The sequence below is a fragment of the Macaca nemestrina genome, chromosome 18, assembly GCF_043159975.1.
Source record: "Macaca nemestrina isolate mMacNem1 chromosome 18, mMacNem.hap1, whole genome shotgun sequence".
NCBI lineage: Eukaryota > Metazoa > Chordata > Mammalia > Primates > Cercopithecidae > Macaca > Macaca nemestrina.
The window spans coordinates 24,155,612-24,161,611 of NC_092142.1; the positions used below are offsets into that span (position 1 = coordinate 24,155,612).

At 40.6% G+C, this 6,000-nt stretch overlaps 1 protein-coding gene across 1 annotated transcript in view; it reads left to right on the plus strand.

The window, feature by feature from the left end:
- Positions 1–902, plus strand: part of LOC105485046 (collagen, type I, alpha 1a-like) — a 117,208-nt gene extending 116,306 nt beyond the window's left edge. The window contains exon 7 of the mRNA XM_071084280.1: positions 514–902. The gene's annotated coding sequence lies outside the window, so the exon portion shown is untranslated. The remainder of the gene's footprint in view (positions 1–513) is intronic.
- The last annotated feature ends 5,098 nt before the right edge of the window (positions 903–6,000 follow it).

Here is a 6,000-nt window from a genome sequence, read left to right on the forward strand (position 1 = left end):
TCAAGGTGACAAAAATGTGAGAAAATACTTTCATATGTTGCTGGTGGGAATATGAAATGTGACAACAAGGAATACTGGGAAAAACTTAAATGTTAAGCTGCACACGTGTGTTACCAAGTAATCTTACATTTAATAATCAGGTTATGGCCAGGCGTGATGGCTCATGCCTGTAATCCCAGCACTTTGGGAGGTCGAGGTGGGTGGATCACCTGAAGTTGGGAGTTCGACACCAGCCTGACCAACATGGAGAAACCCCATCTCTACTAAAAATACAAAATTAGCCGGGCGTGGTGGTTCATGCCTGTAATCCCAGCTACTTGGGAGGCTGAGGCAGGAAAATCGCTTGAACCTGGGAGGCAAAGGTTGCGGTGAGATCACACCACTGCACTCCAGCCTGGGCAACAAGAGCGAAACTCCGTGTCAAAAAAAAAAAAAAAAAAAAAAAAAAATCAGGTTATGTAAATTAGAGCATCTCTCTATTAGAATATAATGTTCAACATTGTTTCTTTGCAGAAAAATTGGAAACTAGCCTGAATGTTCATCAGTACAAGACTGATTGAATACATGGGTCCACATATGACATGTAGTGCAGTCATTAAAAACAGTAAGTAAAAATAAACTGTGGTACATCCCTGTAATGAAATACTGCTCAGCAAAAATGAATGAACTATTGGTACACACGACTTAGAGGAATCTCAAAGGCATTATATGGGACAAGAGAAGCCAATTTCAAATATAGTGCGATTTCATTGATTTTTTTTTTTTTAAGGTGGAGTCTCACTCTGTCACCCAGGCTAGAGTGCAGTGGCATGATCTCGACTCACTGCAACCTCTGTCTCCCAGGTTCAAATGAATCTCCTGCCTCAGCTTCCCAAGTAGCTGGAATTACAGGCGCATGCCAATACGCCCGGCTAATTTTTGTGTTTCTGGTAGAGACGAGGTTTCACCATATTGGTCAGGCTGGTCTTGAACTTTTGACCTCAGGTGATCCACCCGCTTTGGTCTTCCAAAGTGCTGGGATTACAGGCATGAGCCACTATGCCTGGCCAATGTGACATTCTTGAAATGACAAGACTATAATGTTGAAGAACAGATTAGTGGTTGTTGGGACTGAGGGATGGAAGGAGAGTGTGACTACAGGATGTGAAGGAACTTTTTGGGTTGATGGAAATGTACATGTTTATTGTGGCAGTGATCACATGAATGCAGGCATTGCTGAAATTCATAGAACTATACACTCCCAAAAGGTTGATTTTGCTGTGTAATAACGTATAAAACATGTTTAACAACATCAAAAATAAGTTATTTCTATGCCAATTGTCTGGGCGGGGTCTCCTGATAATTTAGGACGAAAAAAGTTGTAAAACAAGGTGGATACCATGATCTTATTTTTGTGAAACTAACCAAAAATCCTTTCTATGTACGATTATGTGTTTGTGTATGTTTCTATGAGCATAAGAAAAAAGTGGAAAAACACTCTCTAGGTTGTTGATACTGATTGTCTCAGGAATGCTGGAATGGAAGGGGAAGCATTAGGAAGTGTTTCTTTGTATATCTTTGCATTATTTCACTGGTTATATTGAGCAAATACTACATTTTTAATTGAAGCAAGAGAGTCAGATAAAATTAATACAGGAAAATTAAAGAAGTCGGAGAAAATCAGAAAGAAGGCTAGTAAGAAAGAAGGCAAGAAAAGTCCAAGAGAGAACTGGTTGGTGGAAAAGTGGCAAAAAAGTGACCTTCGGGGTTCAGTGGGGCCTGTGAAGTACCCATTAAATCTCCAAATCAGAAAAATATGAGTGTTGGCCAGGCATGGTGGCTCACACCTGTAAACCCAGCACTTCGGGAGACCAAGGCGGGTGGATCAACTGAGGTCAGGAGTTTAAGACTAGCCTGGCCAACATGGTGAAACCCCGTCTCTACTAAAAATACAAAAATTAGCTGGGCATGGTGGCAGGTGCCTGTAATCCCAGCTACTTGGGAGGCGGAGGCAGAAGAATTGCTTGAACCCAGAGGTGGAGGTTGCAGTGAGTCAAGATTGTGCCACTGCACTCTAGTCTGGACGACAAGACTCTAGCCTGGACGACAAGAACGAGACTCCGTCTCAATATGAGTGTTGCTGGAACTAAAGGAACATTCTGCACCTGGGCCCAGGGACAAGCTGTGATGCAAGGGTTAAGACTTGGGCCCTAATATGGTTTGGCAGTATGTTCCCACCCAAATCTCATGTTGAATTCTAATTCCCAGTGTTGGGGGAGGGACCTAGTGGGAGGTGATTGGATTATGGGGGTGGAATTTCCCATGCTGTTCTCATGATAGTGAGTGAGTTTTCACAAAATCTGATGATTTGAAAGTGTATGACACTTCCTCCCTCATACTCTCTTTCTCTCCTGCCACCACATGAAGAAGGTGCTTGTTTCCCCTTCACCTTCTGCCATGGCTATAAGTTTCCTGAAGCCTCTTAGCCATGCTTCCTGTTAAGTCCATGGAACTGTGAGTCAATTAAACCTCTTTTCTTTATAAATTACCCAGTCTCAGGTAGTTCTTTATAGCAGTGTGAGAACAGATTAATACAGGTTCATTTCGAGGTCTCAAGGCAGGTTTCATAGCTCTCCTTTGTTTCTTCTGTATGTTTGTTTGTTCACCTGTGCATCCATCACCCATCACTCATCTACCTTTTGTTAAATGCCTACTGTGTTCTTAATTTTTAAACTTATGCTCTTTCTTTCCTCCAAATCATAATAAAATCCAAAATAAAATCCAGTTTTATGTGCTGGTCTTTATAGGCTACAGTTAATGAAGACATTGGGATCCTTTACTAAGATTTTATTTCTTTTTTAAAAAATATTTTCAACTTTTATTTTAGATTCAGTGGGTACGTGTGCAGGTTTGTTACCTAGGTATATTGCATGATGCTGAGGTTTGGGGTATGCATTCATACTACCTGGGTGACGGATCATTTCCCATCACCCAGGTAGTGAGCACAGTACCCACCAGTTAGTTTTTCAATGCTTGCCCCCTCACTGCTTCCCCACTTTAGTAGTCCCCAGTGTCTATTGTCATCTTTATGTCCATAAGTACTCAACGGTTACCTCCTGCTTCTAAGTGGGATTTGGTTTTCTGTTCCTGTGTCAATTTGCATAGGATAATGGCCTCCAGCTGCATCCATGTTGCTGCAAAGGATGTGATTTCATTCTTTTTCATGGCTGTATCGTATTCCATGGTGTATATGCGCATTTTTTAAAAATTGAATCTACTGTTGATGGGCACCTAGGTTGATTCCATGTCCTAGTATTGTGAATAGTGCTGAAATGACCATATGAGTGCATGTATCTTTTTGGTAGAACAATTTATTTTGTTTTGGATACATACCTGGCAATGAGATTGCTGGGTTGAATGGTAGTTATGTTTTAGGTTCAGATTTTATTTCTGAGATTAAGTTTCATGGACCATTCCTCCTGGAGTATGTGGCTGTGGCAGCTCTACATAGGGAAAACCTGTATCCACTCAGTCTTCAGAGCCTCTGAAATAGACATTTGGGAACCTGAGGATTTGGTGATAGACCTGGCAACGAGTCACTCACTTACCTTGGGAGCGTCCAGGGCATCTTCTCCTAATTTCCTGTTGTGATTGATTAGAGAGATGCTCCCCATACTATCAGAACAGGTTTTTTTTTTTTTTTTTTTTTTTTTTTTTAAATACTTGAAGTTCTGGGGTACATGTACAGAATGTGCAGGTTTATTACATAGATATGCATGTGCCATGGTGGTTTGCTGCACCCATCAACCCGTCATGTACATTAGATATTTCTCCCAATGCTATCCCTCTCCTAGCCCCCCATCCCCTGACAGGCCCGGTGTGTGATGTTCCCCTCCCTGAGTCCATGTGTTCTCATTGTTCAACTCCCACTTATGAGTGAGAACATGAGGTGTTTGGTTTTCTGTTCCTGTGTTAGTTTGCTGAGAATGATGGTTTCCAGCTTCATTCATGTCCCTGCAAAGGACATGAACTCATCCTTTTTTATGGCTGCATAGTATTCCATGGTGTATATGTGCTGCATTTTCTTTATTCAGTCTATCATTGATGGACATTTGGGTTGGTTCCAAGTCTTTGCTATTGTGAACAGTACTGCAATAAACATATGTGTGCACGTATGTCTTTATAGTAGAATGATTTATAATCCTTTGGGTATATACCCAATAATGAGATTGCTGGGTCAAATGGTATTTCTGGTTCTAGATCCTTGCCACACTGTCTTCTACAATGGTTGAACTAATTTACACTCCCACCAACAGTGTAAAAGCGTTCCTATTTCTCCACATCCTCTCCAGCATCTAGAACAGGGTTCTTAAGTCAAACTACCTGAGACTAAATCCTAGCTCAGTCACTTACTGGACTGTGTGCCCTTGGGCAAGTTTAATGCTATGTCTAGGGTTCTTAGTTTCCTCATCTGTAAACAGTGCATGAAGAGTAAATGTGTTAGTAGATGAAAAGCCCTTGAAACACTGTCTGCTCAAAATACCCTTCATGATCAATATTCTTACTGCTGTTGTTGATAATTACGTGGCATTGAGTTGCATTGATTAGATGCACAATACAATAATCCATTGGATTGTGTTGAATAACAGAAGACAATGAATGTAAAACATAATCACATTTATGTCACAACTATATGTGTATTTGTATATATGTGTGTTTGTGTGTGTAAGTATATTTGTCCAAGTTTGTATGTATATGTGTACGTAAATTTGATAAGATATGGAGAAAAGTCTGGAAGAACATACCCCAGACCGTAACATCTCAGAAGGGTGGATTTGGGAGAGGATTAAATGGGAAATTTTACTTATTATTTTATACTTTTTTATGTTGTCCAAAACCTTATCATCAATATTATTGTTTGTGTAATTTAAAAAGAAAAATAAATGAAAAGAATCAAACAATTTTAAAATGGAGATAAAACCAATCAGAGAATCTCTTTTCATCTTCTATACAGAAAAATTACTATTTTTTGAAGTCATTGGTTGTATGAGGTTCTCAAAGGCAGCCATAAAAAGGATATGTATATATATTTTCCAATATTAAGCAATTTCTGGGATTGTTGATCCTTATGTGAAATTGAGATTTGTCTGATATAGATTCATGAAGTCAGTCTAATAAATCACTTTGCTCGTTGCTGTATTTGAAATTCAAAGCCTGGAGATACAACTCTCCATATCTAGGGCTCCCCAGGTGCCACTGATCCTGATCCCCATTGCCCACAGCCTTGATGGACTTGACTTACAGAATTTGGAGCTTCACATTTCTCTAAATAATCTCACCCTCTTCTTTAAAAAATTGTTTTTGAGACAGGGTCCCACTCTGTGAGTGCAGTGGCATTATCATATCTCACTACAGCTTTCACCTCCCAGGCTCAAGCAATCCTCCGATCTCAGCCTCCTGAGTAGCTGGGACTACAGGCGTGTGCCACCACACCCAGCTAATTTTTTGATTTTGGAGAGACAGGGTTTCTCTGTGTTGCCCAGGCTGGTCTTGAACTCTTGGGCTCAAGCAATCCTCCCACCTCAGCCTCCTAAAGTGCTAGGATTACAGGTCTGAGCCACCATGCCTAGCCCCTCTTCTTTATATATGCTACTCCATCTTAGTCTACCTGAAGTACCCAGAGATAGCTTATTGCTATGGAGAACATAGTCAGAAGTCTGCGTTGGTCCTGCTGGAAAGCTATAAAACATTTATCATTGTGGACCAAGCAGATGATATAAAAGGCCAGGGTAGCTACAGTGATGACAGGCAGATTCTCAGGCAAGACCTCAAAGTGTCAGAAACTATTTTATCCATTCGCTTAGAAATGGGGTCTCTTTAGGGACAGACTCACATTGTCTAGACACACTGAGTCTAATTTACAAACCAAATTTGCACTCTTACAAGGAGGGAAGATAAACCACTGCAGTGGCAAGAAGTCTCAGGTCTAATCCTTAGGACACCCTTGCAGTCATTAAGGCA